This window comes from Podarcis muralis, chromosome 6, assembly GCF_964188315.1.
Source record: "Podarcis muralis chromosome 6, rPodMur119.hap1.1, whole genome shotgun sequence".
Classification (NCBI taxonomy): Eukaryota; Metazoa; Chordata; class Lepidosauria; order Squamata; family Lacertidae; genus Podarcis; species Podarcis muralis.
Window position 1 is genome coordinate 19,977,688 of NC_135660.1, and position 14,453 is coordinate 19,992,140.

The window sequence follows — 14,453 nt, forward strand, 5'->3', positions numbered from 1 at the left end:
TTGTGCTTTCAATAAATGTCTCGCTGCCAAATCCCTGTTATGGAAAATGGCGGTTTGCAGATCATAGTTAGCTGGCTCTGACCTTCTCACAGTTCCTGGTAGTGTTGTAGAGTCATGGAATTGTACAGTTGGAAGGGACCCTGAGGCTCAGCTAGCTTGACCCCCTGCAATGCAGGAATATGCAGCTGTACCGTATGGGGATCAAACCTGCGACCTTGGCGTTGTCAGGACCATGCTCTAACCAACTGACCTTTTAAACCAACTACCACCCTCAGAAGGGACGCAGTTGGACTGTGGTCTAAACCACAGAGCCTAGGGCTTGCCGATCAGAAGGCCGGCAGTTCGATCCCCGCGACGGGGTGAGCTCCCGTTGCTCGGTCCCTGCTCCTGCCAACCCAGCAGTTCGAAAGCATGTCAAAGTGCAAGTAGATAAATAGGTACTGCTCCAGCGGGAAGGTAAACAGCATTCCCGTGCACTGCTCTGGTTTGCCAGAAGCAGCTTAATCATGCTGGCCACAAGACCTGGAAGCTGTATGCCGGTTCCCATGGCCAATAAAGCAAGATGAGCGCCACAACCCCAGAGTCATCCATAACTGGACCTAATGGTCAGGGGTCTCTTTACCTTTACCACCCTCAGAAGTGTAGAAAGTGGCTGCCAGGGAGGGGGGTTTCTTAGTAGCAGTCCCTAGGTTGTGGAACTCCCTCACTCCACAGATTCAAACCTAGGATCTTCATTGCACAGAGTTTGCTGCATGCTGGAAACACAACTCTTTATCCCGCCCTTTGACAGCATAAAGTTTTGTTTTCCTTCCTTGTTGAAATGAAATCATAACGAAAAGGAAAAATAAAATGAATGAATAACATTGCTCCGATATAATTTAAAGAATAATTTATTTGACCATAAATATAAATAAGTTTTTAAATACATTATATAAATTACTCATAAATTACTTATAAAGATAGCTTATTTTTAAATATGGCTACGCACTGCTTCCACCACGGGAGGCTGCAATGCTTCTGAATGCCAGTTGCTGGAATCCACAGGACAGCAGAGTGCTCATGTGCTTGAATCCTGTTTGCTGGTTTTTCCTGCAGGCATCTTGTTGGCCACTGTGAGAACAGGATGCTGGACTAGACGGGTCACTGGCCTGATCCAGCAGGCTCTTCTTAATTGGACAGCACCATAAGTGTGCAGAACGCTTGACACTATTAGCAAAAAAACCCAACCCCAATAAAAAAACAACTCTGTGTCCTGAATTTCTTACTTCTAAAGAAAGTAGTTTAAGGTGCAATATGACCAGATTTTTAACCCGGGAGGGGAAAAAGAAAAAAAGTGGAATTCTTCGTATTTTGGTTTTCTGCAACATATTTTCCCTACACAGACTTATGAAAGCAAGGCTGAAATCCTAGACCATTTACTTGAGAGTGAGCCCAACCAAACTCAATGGGACTCACTTCTGAGTAGACGTGTATAGGATTGCCTTGTAAATTCCTGACATTTTATTTAAGAAGGCACTTGGTTGTAATCTACACAGCAGGTAGCCACCTGACTGGCAAAGGAATGCATGTAGATTCTCAGCCTGCTGCAGAATTATGAGGATTTCATTTGGGAATTTTTTTTTGCCAAATTGATTCTGGGGCATTTCCCTTCTTCTTCTAGCATATGTGATGCAGCACACTGGTTTCAGCATGCAGATCTCTTATCAGGCACACATGTCGTGGTGGATTTTGCTCTCTACTTGTGGTGCATTATAAACCAGATTATGCATGATAATCTGTTATGGGTGCTGCTAATCCTGTTTCATTGCACTGTTTTTAAATAGATGAAGTGTATTTGAGCTGTTTCTATCTATGATTCTATTCTCCCCACCACCTCCCTTTTAAAAAAACTAAAATATTTGAGGATCCGTATTACATTTGCATTTCTAGAGACTTCCCATAGAGGTGGCTCAAGGTTCTGTCTATGGTCTGAGTGAGCTGCTGCAAAGTTAGAAGAATTTCGCATTCCTTCATCTCCATTTCAAATGTCTTCCTGGAAGGTTGTTGTGGTGAGGGTGGTGGCTGCTCAGTGATGTTCTGGCTGGCTTTCAAAGCCTATAAAAGATGCACAATCAAAAAGAAAGATGAATGCAGGGGCACATTCACACATAACTGATGCAGTACCTAATTGTTTGAAACAGAACAATGCCTCACATTTATGAAATGAGAACAGAAAAGCATGCTACCATGAGGGGGAATGGAATGGAAGAGTAAGAGTCAAAGTTATGTTAAGATTTAGAAAGCCACAGGTTCTCCATTGCTGTTTGTAACTGCTTAGAATATCAGACATGCTAATTGCAACATTTGTAATTGCTATGAATCATCAGTGTTTGTTGACATCATAATCCATCCTTCTGGATACATACACACACACGCCCATGAAAAGTAAAGATGTGAGTTTAATGCAACTATAGGTATTTTCTGTCTGATCAAATCAGTTGGTCTGACTATTACATCTTTCATGAAGTTTATGAAAGAGTTATGGAATTCAGTAACATTACAGGATTCAAAGAAGGCAAAGCAATATTAATAATAGTTCAAATATATATATCTACCTGCATCATAATGCTGACAGCACGAAAAAGATCTGAAGAATTAAAATCCTTGATTTCCACCATATAGTGTTTCAGAATTTTATAGATGGTGTCCATGCAAGCAGTCTGCAAGAAAAAGCAACAATAAAGATATAAGCAAAGGTTCTGGAAGATTCCTTTACACAAGACAAATAAACTTGCTGCCATCTGAGGATGGAAATTTACCTGATCAACAGCATCATTTTCTCCTGAGGGACAGAGTCCAGGCTGAAATCAAAGATGGAAGGTGAGAAGCATTAATTTCACTGCAACCATGAATTTGGCTAACCCGTTGCATTTGTTAGAAAGTACTTATTGTAATACCTTCAGTGAACTTCCTCCCATACAGGCCTTCTGGATCTTCTCTTCATTCTTAGGATTTTCAGGAACATTATATTCCATTGTACAATTAAATTGCTTCTATAAAAGTGAAGAAAATATCAATTGAATCAGTACACAGTTACTGGGTGCAATGGGAATTGTGTTGAAGACCTTGCATCACGGCTTGGTCATGGCTACTGACAAATATCCAGAGAGCACAGAATGGCCTAGGCTTTCAAAGAAAAGGAAGTGCATTTGAGTTGCACTTCTTCTTCCCATGCTTGTTTGCTTAGAGGTTCAGCCTGCAACATCTCCCCCACCCCCTTTGGGGCATGAAAGTTTACACATCTGTAATATGCACTATGAAGAGTGACATATGAGCTATGCTGTACACCTTGTAAACAAGTGTGGGAACCTCTGTAACTGCTCACAAAGAAAATGCTGCCCTTACTTTCAGACTGAGTTGGTTCTAACACCACCGTGAGGCGTACTAGTAACTGGGTTAGGACTGCAGCCATTCTTTTTTATTTCTATTGAACTTTCAGAGAAATCATTCCAACTCACTGTGCTTGCTATTAAGTATTTAGCATAAAAATGCACGAGATAATGTTACAATAGCGCTCAAGAATATGAACCTGCTGCGGTACAGCAGGTTGACCCAGATATTCCAGCAGTTGCCATCATCACCAGATTGGCATGGCAATGACTCATTCTGTTGCATGGTTCAGAAATCAGGGAGGGAACATAGTAGGTATTTGTTTCTGAATGTGAGAGAGAATATACTGCAGATTATTCATCAATCCCCACCACTGTCTCTTATTTCCGGAGTTCAGAGGTGAGTGCCAGTCCTTCATGTAACTAAAAACAACCCAAGGATGACTGAGCATGTTCAGAAGTATGGAGCACTGATTGACTGTTGGGTGCAGGAACAATTATGGAAAGCTGGAAGATAATATAGCTGGAACTCAACATTTTGTAGCATTTTGTTGCAGGCTCTACTTGTAATATTCCACAGTTTTTCACCTATGGCACTGTTTGGTCCTTCTACCTTTTCTGAGACAGGAGATGCTCTTTCACAGGTTCAGTTCCCACAAGGAGGAAAAAACTGAAGGCATAACAGTGTTTGAGCAATATGCAGTGGCGTAGCGTGGGGGGTGCAGGGGGGGCCGGCCGCACCGGGCACAACATCTGGGGTTAGGGCAAATCCACGGGTTAGGGGGCGCAAATCCACGGGTTAGGGGGCGCAAATTACTTGCCTTGCCCCGGGTGCTGACAACCCACACTACGCCGCTGGCAATATGTATTTACAAATATTTTAAGTGCAGCAGGACAAAGAACATGCAGGTCCCTAGACAGAGAGTGCTTCAAATCAGCTGCAAGGATTCAGTCCCATTTTCTTTTGTTTTGCTAGATTCAAAACTGCAGGATGGGTTTTGCTGCCCCGACCCTGGCAGGTATGTGTGGTCTGTATTCTGAACTCCAGGAACAAGTCAGGATCAAGGCAAAGTAGCTCTAAGCCATGCAAAAGCCTAGAGACAACCATATCTTCAGTAGACAGAACACGATAGTATTCCCATAGCAATATATTTCATGGACGTTCGAGCAGTGTGCCATTTGGAATACATTTGATAAGGTTTTGAGTGTGTATGCTCAGGCAGCAGTTTTTCACAGTGTGCTTTTCTGCAGAGCAGGATGCGCAGTCCTATCACCTTATTGATCCCAGTTGCCATTTAGCAGAGCTTACTAGAGAATGGATTGCGCGCGCTACTTTTTGAACTTCTGCAAAACTGATTATGCCCTTCATTACTATTAGTGGATTTTTTAAAAAACCAAACCTGAGCACTGCAAATCAACAAGCTGGAGTCTTAACTGTTCAGTTAAAAATGGTCACAATAAATGACAGGCTCAAAAATCAAAACAGAGCAAGTTTATATCACGTTATTACATAGGAATTAGCCCCGCTATTATATAAGGAATAAAGATTTCAGACCTTTGCAGCCATGGCTTGAATTTAAGAAAGAATTCAAGTGGTGGCTGCAAAGATCCTTCCTTTGCAGATGCAATGAATTCAAGCCACGGCTGTGGCTGCAAAGGAAGAATCAGGAACGTACCTAGAGGGTGCTCCTGGTTCCTCCTTTTGAATTCGGAGTTGCTGTTTTACCTGTCATGTGGTGTCAGGTGATACGCAACCGGGCAAGTGTGGTTTGGGCCAAACCACATTGCAAGCCAAATGGGGAAGACGGGCAGTCCTAATTAGGCCCAGGAGCTGAAGTCTCCCCGTCATTGCTGCAAAGGAATAGGTGGACTGTGTCCTCAGTTCTCTGCTGACAGGTGGCCTCAGTGGGCAAGAAGCACCTATCCCCAGCTATAGCTGTTTATGGACTGGAATAGCCCTAGTCCATGTCCTGATAAAAGAGGCCAAAGGCCAATTTACCCAAACCGCACCCACCTGTCCATCAACTGACATCACTTGTGGCATCAGCTGGTGGGTGGGAGTATTGGCTGAGGGGGGCTGTTCCTAGCAGGGAACAGGTGCTCAAGGGTGTCGTGGACTGGCCAAGATGGGACAATGCAGATGGACAATTGATCAAGCACTTGGGGAAGGGCCCAGGCTGGATGTGGGGACCTCTGCCAGGAGTGGAGGAATCTGCAAGCAAGGATCCTGGAGAGGCTACTCCCTTGTGTCTCATCCGTTGTTGCTACAGGAGCCACGAATTCTGCCTTCCTCTCCATCCCTGACTCCCATGCCAAGCTTGTCAGAGCCTCTCTCTGATATGCTCACCTTGGCACGTCAGATATTGGGAGTAGCTCTGCCCAGAGGCTGTTGTTTCACCTGTTCCAGCCACCTCTCAGGAGGCAAACACCTCCCCTGTCACGTAGGCCCAGGAGGAATCAAAAGAGAAGGAAACAGAGTATAGCAAGAGATTGCAGAAACGCTTTCAGCCTTAAGGTGAGCTCACTCCATTCCTATACAGTGGTGCCTTGGGTTAAGAACTTAATTCATTTCGGAGGTCTGTTCTTAACCTGAAACTGTTCTTAACCTGAAGCACCACTTTAGCTAATGGGGCCTCCTGCTGCTGCTGCACCACCGGAGCACAATTTCTGTTCTCATCCTGAAGCAAAGTTCTTAACCCGAGGTACTGTTTCTGGGTTAGTGGAGTCTGTAAACTGAAGCGTCTGTAACCTGAAACATCTAGGATAGACAAGGTGTGGGGCAGCACTGCATCAACATCCAGAGCTGTAGCTGTATTAAGGACTAACCATGCATATTGCCTGAAGTGCCTCAAGACAGAAATTTGCATATGCACTAGAGTAATATAGGGATTAAAGCAGGCTTCCTCAATCTCAGCCCTCCAAATGTTTTGAGACTACAATTCCCATCATCCTTGACCACTGGACCTGCTAGCTAGGGATCATGGGAGTTATAGGCCAAAAACATTTGAGGAAAGCCTTTATAAATAACTCTCCATCAAGCCTTCAGCAACTAGGAGCCAGGAAAGCAGCAGGATTAAACCCTTGCTTGGCAGATGCCATGCTGTTCAGTTCGGCTGCATCCTGCTCAATTCAGCTGCATGCACCTGTACCTTGTTGGGGACGAAGCACAGACAGCCAAAGGCAAGCCATGACAAGTACTATTGACTGAGCAAGGGAGAAGTCTCTTTTGCAATAACCTGCAAAAAGCAGGTTTCTCCCTTCTTTTGGCAGATTGGCTGTAAGAGGGATGTCTCTCAGTTCACACACGATGTCTGTAAAATATAATGGGTGTTGCCGGCCTTAAGTGGAGGGGGGAGGGGGGAGGTGGCAGCAAGAAAGAAGTCTGTAAAAAGTTTTGCAATGTCAGTGCCAGGGAGCATATGAGGGCTAATTCATATGCACACATATTATCACTTACAAACTGCTTTCTGCAGCTCCACTGAAACTCCTCTCAGCTCAACCAAAACCACTGGCACTCTCCTCATCTTTCTTGACTCCCTGATGCTTGTAACACCATGAGCCCTTGGCTGTTCTCTTTCCCCCAAATCACTCATTCAACATTTCTGTAGAAGAGGAAATACTTTCTCGACTTTCCCCCTCTTTCACGAGTTAAAACTTTTTAACTTTTTCAGTCCACTGTCCCTCAGACCTTCTGGGGGGCCGGACTATATATTTTTGGGAGGGGGTAATGAATGAATTCCTATGCCCCACAAATAACCCAGAGATGCATTTTAAATAAAAGGACACATTCTACTCATGTAAAAACACCAGGCAGGCCCCACAAATAACCCAGAGATGCATTTTAAATCAAAGGACACATTCTACTCATGTAAAAACAGGCTGATTCCTGGACCGTCCATGGGCTGGATTTAGAAAGCAATTGGGCCAGATCCGGCCCCCAGGCCTTAGTTTGCCTACCTATGAGTTAAACTCTATAACACTCTTTATATACTCATTGTACAAGATCACCTTTAGTCTGTCTGCATTTTGCAGGAAGGACTCAGGCACCTACCAGAAATTTAAAGGTAAAGGTAAAGGTACCCCTGCCCTTACGGGCCAGTCTTGACAGACTCTAGGGTTGTGTGCTCATCTCACTCTAGAGGCCGGGAGCCAGCGCTGTCCGCAGACACTTCCGGGTCACGTGGCCAGCGTGACAAAGCTGCTCTGGCGAGCCAGCGCAGCACACGGAAACGCCGTTTACCTTCCTGCTAGTAAGCGGTCCCTATTTATCTACTTGCACCCGAGGGTGCTTTCGAACTGCTAGGTTGGCAGATGCTGGGACCGAACAATGGGAGCGCACCCCGCCGTGGGGATTCGAACTGCCAACCATGCGATCGGCAAGTCCTAGGCGCTGAGGCTTTTACCCACAGCGCCACCCGCGTCCCTTTTAGAAATTTAGGTTTGTGCAATTGAAGTGGATCAAAACGTTTGTGTCACCCTGCTGCAACACATCCACTTTAAAACAAATGAACAGTTTGCAGTTAGGAAAGTGACAGTGAAACACACTGAAAAATTAATTTATTAATAGGAACACGTATAACCACTGTGTAAGGAAACCAAGGAAACTCACTGTTGTATAACCTCCCCACAAACAAATCAGAACAAATGCTCATTATAGACTGCACACAGTTTAATCTCTGTGTATGCTTTCTGCAAGCAAATCAGGATACATGCCAATGCTAATGCTAATAATGTTATGTTCTTCCAAGAAATAATGCTATACCTGGAGCTGATGCAGCGCCGTATCAGCTGCATCCATCAGATGCGAGGAAAGAACCAGGCAATCGCTTAAATTGGCTGCCAGGCCTTTGGTGGCTAGTCCTTTGGTGTGAAGATGATAAGCCAATGAGCTGGGCAGGCTTAGGCAGACAAAAGCTACCAGGAACCAGGAACCTGGAACAAAGTCAAGAGCCACATATAGGAAATGGAGGTCACAAAGATCCCTCTGACTTGGCAAATTACTTCCAACACTTTTTTCAGTTTCTTGTGCAACATCTTCCTGTCTATATCAGAAGCATAAAATAAAGAGAGAGAGAAAATGGTCCCAAACTCTCCCCTGCCCCCTGTCACCATATACAGATACTGCAGTAGCATTACAAAACTTGTGCATTTACTGATAAAGCCCCAAACTTACATAATATATAAAGACCATGTTTAGCTATTGCAACAGATGATATTGCACATATATGTGCTAGTACAGCTGATTTAAAAAATAAATAAAAATCTGAGCATGCTATACTCTACTGTGGCTTGCATACAAAACAGGATTATAAGACCGCAGTACATAATGTCATTAAAAACACTAGGATATCTTGGAAAAATCACACCATTGTTCTTTTTAGAAGTTTAAAGCAAAACTTCGGCACAGTGTCCAAGGACCAATGCTCATAGTCCTTGTTTTGTCATCCTATTCAGGAATGCTTAAGCAGGGAGGATCACAAGTTTTTTTTTTTTGGGGGGGTGAGCGTAGGTGAGTAATCTGCAGATCATTTGTAATGGGCTGGGTTGTAATAACTCCTGCCTTCAAAAAGAAACAAAATCCTAAAGGTGCTAATCCCATCTCTTTCCCTAAGGGTGTGTTCTGAATGCAACAGGCAGCAGTATTTCACAACAAAGTACAGGATACACAAACATTTTGGATAACCTGATGTGAAGACAAATTCAAAATTTGGCACTGGAAACAGCCTAATGAAAGCACTGGTGACATGCTGTTTTTATTGGAATTATCCGTATGTTTTTAATAGTTATTTTATATTTATATATTTTTGTAAATTCTATTAATGTGTAATTGTTTTTTAAATGACTCCCCCTATGGTTTTAGGACTTCCTATTGTCTCCTAAGACAGACATATGCCAACAAAAACAATTTTTTATCTTAAGCCATATAAAAACTAATAATAATAATAATAAATTGCACAATTTTAAATCCACACATACACCAACATATTCTACCCCCAAAATCCAACTAAACAAGGTGACTTGGCAGTAGTTAATCTCGAACACACTGCTGTACCAGAGAATAATAAACATCACTTTAAACAATGCTCCTTTTTGTAAATCAGCACAGCTCTGCAGGATATAACCCTTACTTCAAGTGTCACAACTGACCCCTGGAAGCACCACCGGGCATGCTGGCTCCTCCACAGTGGGGAGACGTCAGTGACTCAGTCTTGGCAAGACAGAGGGACGAATGGAAGAGCAAAAATAGGTCTTAATTTATGCCCAAGGCTCTTGATGTTTACAGAGCCAAGGCTTGCCCTTGGAGCATAGAGAGTTAAGAATAGACAAGGGTGCCCCAAAGGAGAAGTCAGGGATTGGCTTTCCAGAGCCTTTACCATTTAATCCCCGCTATCTCGTCCCATGGGGACGTGGGTGGCGCTGTGGGTTAAACCACAAGAGCCTAGGGCTTGTCGACCAGAAGGTTGACGGTTCAAATCCCTGCGACGGGGTGAGCACCCGTCGCTCGGTCCCTGTTCCTGCCAACCTAGCAGTTCGAAAGCACAAGAGTGCACCTCAAAGTGCAAGTAGAAAAATAGGTACCGCTCTGGCAGGAAGGTAAACAGTGTTTCTGTGCGCTGCTCTGGTTCTCCAGAAGCGGCTTAGTCATGCTGGCCACATGACCCGGAAGCTGTACGCCAGCTCCCTCAGCCAATAAAGCGAGATGAGCACCGCAACCCCAGAGTCGGCCACAACTGGACCTAACGGTCAGGGGTCCCTTTACCTTTACTTTATCTCTTCCCATAAGACGAGGCTTGCTGGATCAGACCAGGGTGGCCCATCTATCCCAGCATACTCTTCTCACAGTGGCCAACCGGATGTCCACAGGAAGCCCACAAACAGGATCTGAGCGCAAAGGCGCCCCCCCCCCCCTGTTGCGGTTTGCGACAGCTGGAATTCAGAAGACAGTGGAGCAGCGTTTCCGAAACTTGGGTCTCCAGCTGTTTTGGGACTACAGTTCCCATCATCCCCGACCACTGGTCTTGCTAGTGATGCGAGTTGTGGTCCAAAAGCAGCCGGAGAGCCAAGTTCGCTTGCTTTTTGGAAACACTGCATTGGACGCTGAGTACACCTGCCTCGATGTTTGACATTGAGCGCTGGGCGTAAGAGAGAAACTTTTATCCGGCTCTTTTAAAGAGGGAGATAACACCGAAGTGCTTAAACTTCAGACAACTCCTCGCGGTAGCTAAGCAACTTCCTCGCTCCTCTCCTGCTCAGCACCAGACCCCAGACTCGTCGCGATCTAGCCCCGCCGCGATTTGCATATCGGACGTGATTGGCTGAAACGGGGTCTGCTAAAGACCACTCACCTGGAGAAGTGGGTCCGGCGCTGCTGCTGCTCTTGCGCATCTTGGCTGCTCTTTCCAAACTGCTGGCTGGAGGTGTTGCTTCGAAAGGGGCTCCAATCGTCTTGCTACCGTCTCCGCTGCCTGCGGCAGCCTTTATAAGCCAGCGCGTTGGAAATGGATTTTCCCCTTTTTCTCTTTCTCCCTCAGCTTCGGCTGACTCATCGGTAGAACTTCACCTTCATTCATTTTTCTGGGTGGGAATTTTGCGCGGCTTTCCGCGCCACCCGCTGCGTAGGCTTTTCTTCCAAACAATCCCGAAGGTGCGAAAAGAAATAAATAAATTTCGTTTGCTATCAGTTCCAAGTACCGCTGGAATTGATTGACAGATGGAAGGAGAGAGCTTCCCGCAGCAAGTCGAATATGCTGCCATGCCCAAAGGCAATATTTGACGACAGAGCTGTTTCTTTGGGACTCATGGCATGTTCGATGCGACTTGGGCTGTGTGTATACGCTATGTAACTTTACTGTGGCCAGATTTCTTTTAGGAGGATAATAATAATAATAATAATAATAATAATAATACCTTTATTGTCAATGTACAACCTGTATACAATGAAATTAACCGAGTCTCCCTCCCTCCCACAAACACTCGGTCTCATTGCACTCTGTGTGCTTGTCGCACAACAGACACCAATCCCGAAAGTCACATTGAAAATGTGTTTTCAATGGGCTTTAAAAACGTTTGATAGTGTGAGCCTATGCAGATCATAGAATTGGAGAGTTGGAAGGGACCCGGAGGTCAACCCAAGCCTCTTCAAAGCAGAATAAATATATACTCAGAAGGAAGCCTCAATTGAGTTTGATCGGAGTTACTCTGAGGAAACTGTATGTAGGATCAAAAGCATATTATTAGAGAAGTTAGGCACAGGTTGCATCCAGACAATCTCTTTATTGAGCATTTATCCTGATTTGTTTGGACAAAGTTTGCAAGGACATCATGCAGCTTCCCATCAAGCGCTATCTCACACAGTTTCCAGTGCATTTCCCCCATCACTTTCTTTACTGCAAAAACTCCACTGAAGGAAAAAAAAAAGGGGGGGGAAGCAGGTTAGTTGTGCAAGAGCACCAAATTCACTTCAATTGTGAAAACTGAATTTGTGGATATGTGATTGGATCCCAGTACTGAAGTGGAAAAGCAACCTTCAGTGGCTAAGCCACCATAGAGCCACCACAGGCATTGCTTGCATGCATTGTTGTGGGATCTGGCTGTCTCCCTCTGGATGGTGTGATGGTTATATAGTCTCTGGGTACCTGTCCATTCCATCTGGAAGTTGGCCCAATCCTAACCAGGTGTGCTACACCTTTTGCCATCTCACAATTACATACCCGGCAGTATTCTCCATTTATCTCAATGAGGAGGATTGTATTGCCCAAAAGAGATGGATGCAAGCTGGTTCCCCCAACCCAGGTTTTTCTGTAACATGCTATTGAGTCAATAATAGTAAGCTAGTGGTGGGTTTATCTAGACTATCCACACATTGTTCCTCTTCACTTGTTATTCTGCAATGTGTTCCTGCATTTTTGCCAGCTGGAGCGGCACTCTTGCACCAGAATGTAACAAAAGCTAGACACTGACCTGGAACATTCATGAAAAGTTATCGGGCTTTTATCCTCAATTAAGAACATTCATACATAAACAGAAATAGCACAAGAGAAGCTTGAGGCAGTTTTAAGGCCAAACCACATGCCATGTGGGAGATCTGTGATTTATAGACACACATTCCAATTTGAATGGAGCAGCAGCAGTGGTGTGTGTGTGTGTGTGTGGGTGTATGCGCAAATAATCCTTCCTATCTCATCCCATTCCCTGTATCTAAAATGCCCTGCAGCTGCTGTAAGCCACAGTGAGGAAATGTAGGTATGATGATATAGACATCTGTATCTTGCATGCTACAGGCATAAAACCAGTTTTGGTTGGAACAATTAAGATCCCCCCCCACCTTGGTTTTACAGTTAAATGTACATTAAATGTGCACTTACTGTTTTAATTTTGTAGTTTGCTTTTTTTGTACACACAGTGGTTTCTTTTTTTAATGGTGGGCAGTTCATAAATTCTATAAATAAATAAAACTCCCTTTTCCCCATATATTTCGAAGGTGATGAGTTTACAGTGTGCTGTTTAGGTGTATTAATTGAAAGATGTATTAATACTGTTTGTAGATGTATTAACTGCTGTAAATTTATTAACTGAAATAAAAAAAAGGAATGCAAAATTGTCTATCTCCAGCTGGGAAGGCTAGTCAAGGTCTGGGTCCTTTTTCATTTTTATTACAGGGGGCTTTTACCTTTTATCATAAAATAAGCACTAAACAGTTGGATTCAGTATGCTTGAGGATTTGGTAAAAAAAAAAAGGGAGTAGCATCTACTAATCTTTCTATCTTTTTAAATTTGTATCAGTGCAATATGGAAATGCTACACTTTTCACAATGCAAATTCATACTCAGAATTGGAGTCACGTTGTGTGATGTGGCCATTGGCATGTTGTGTGAAAATGTATAAAATCCCAATGTTGTCCTTGAGCCATACATTAAAGGTAAAGGTAAAGGGACCCCTGACCATTAGGTCCAGTCGTGACCGACTCTGGCATTGCGGCGCTCATCTCGCTTTATTGGCCGAGGGAGCTGGCGTACAGCTTCCGGGTCATGTGGCCAGCATGACTAAGCCACTTCTGGCGAACCAGAGCAGCGCATGGAAACGCTGTTTACCTTTCCGCTGGAGCGGTACCTATTTATCTACTTGCACTTTTTGGCGTGCTTTCAAACTGCTAGGTTGGCAGGAGCAGGGACCGAGCAACGGGAGCTGACCCCATTGCGGGGATTTGAACCGCCGACCTTCTGATCAGCAAGTCCTAGCTCTGTGGTTTAACCCACAGCGCCACATATTGCAAACATACATTTCAGTTCCACTTGCTTGTGGGTATGACAGGGCTAGGAAGAGAGTTAATTCCTAAATTATCTTGAATTGTGAGGACTGATTTTTCCGCTTCAAATATATGTATATCGTGGCAACAAAGTGAGTTCTGTGGTTTTAACTTATCTATTTACCTGTTCAGTGTTAGTGGGCCAGATAGCTGTACAATGCACTACAATTTGACAATGAAATACCAACTTTAGTACACATGTTCAGGATGCAATTCAACGTTTTAAAGTCATACAGCAAGGCTCACTTTGATAAGCTGCAGTACAGAGTTCCCAACTAAACCCTGTAGGGTGGTCAAACGTGGCAGGGCTTGCTATCAAATTCAGAACTTACCATTACCCTGTCAATTCCCCTGTCACTGGTGGGGAAATCCAATCTTTACTGCAGAATCAGAGCAAATGTCAATTGGGTTTTATCCTGATTGATATTTGCTTCAATTTATTGCTTAAGAGTGGTTTCCTGGGGGAAGTAGGAGGGCAAGGGCAAAACCACGCAGACCTATGCCTAGGAAGCTTAGGACAAGTGGGAAACTGCTTGCACCTGTGCTTTCTAGGCTTGGGGCAAGCACAGGTCTGGATGAGCCCTTAGTCAGCTGATTGGTGCTTGCAGCAAGTGTCTCTTGCCAATTGGGAGCATGCATTAAGGCTATCAGTTGCTCCATTGCATACAATGCAGGGAGAACAGCTTCATAGGCCAAATTAGGACCCCCATGAGATCTAATTGGTCCATGAGCAGGTGGCACTAAAACATGTAAAGCAATATCTCACGACTGCTAACAAC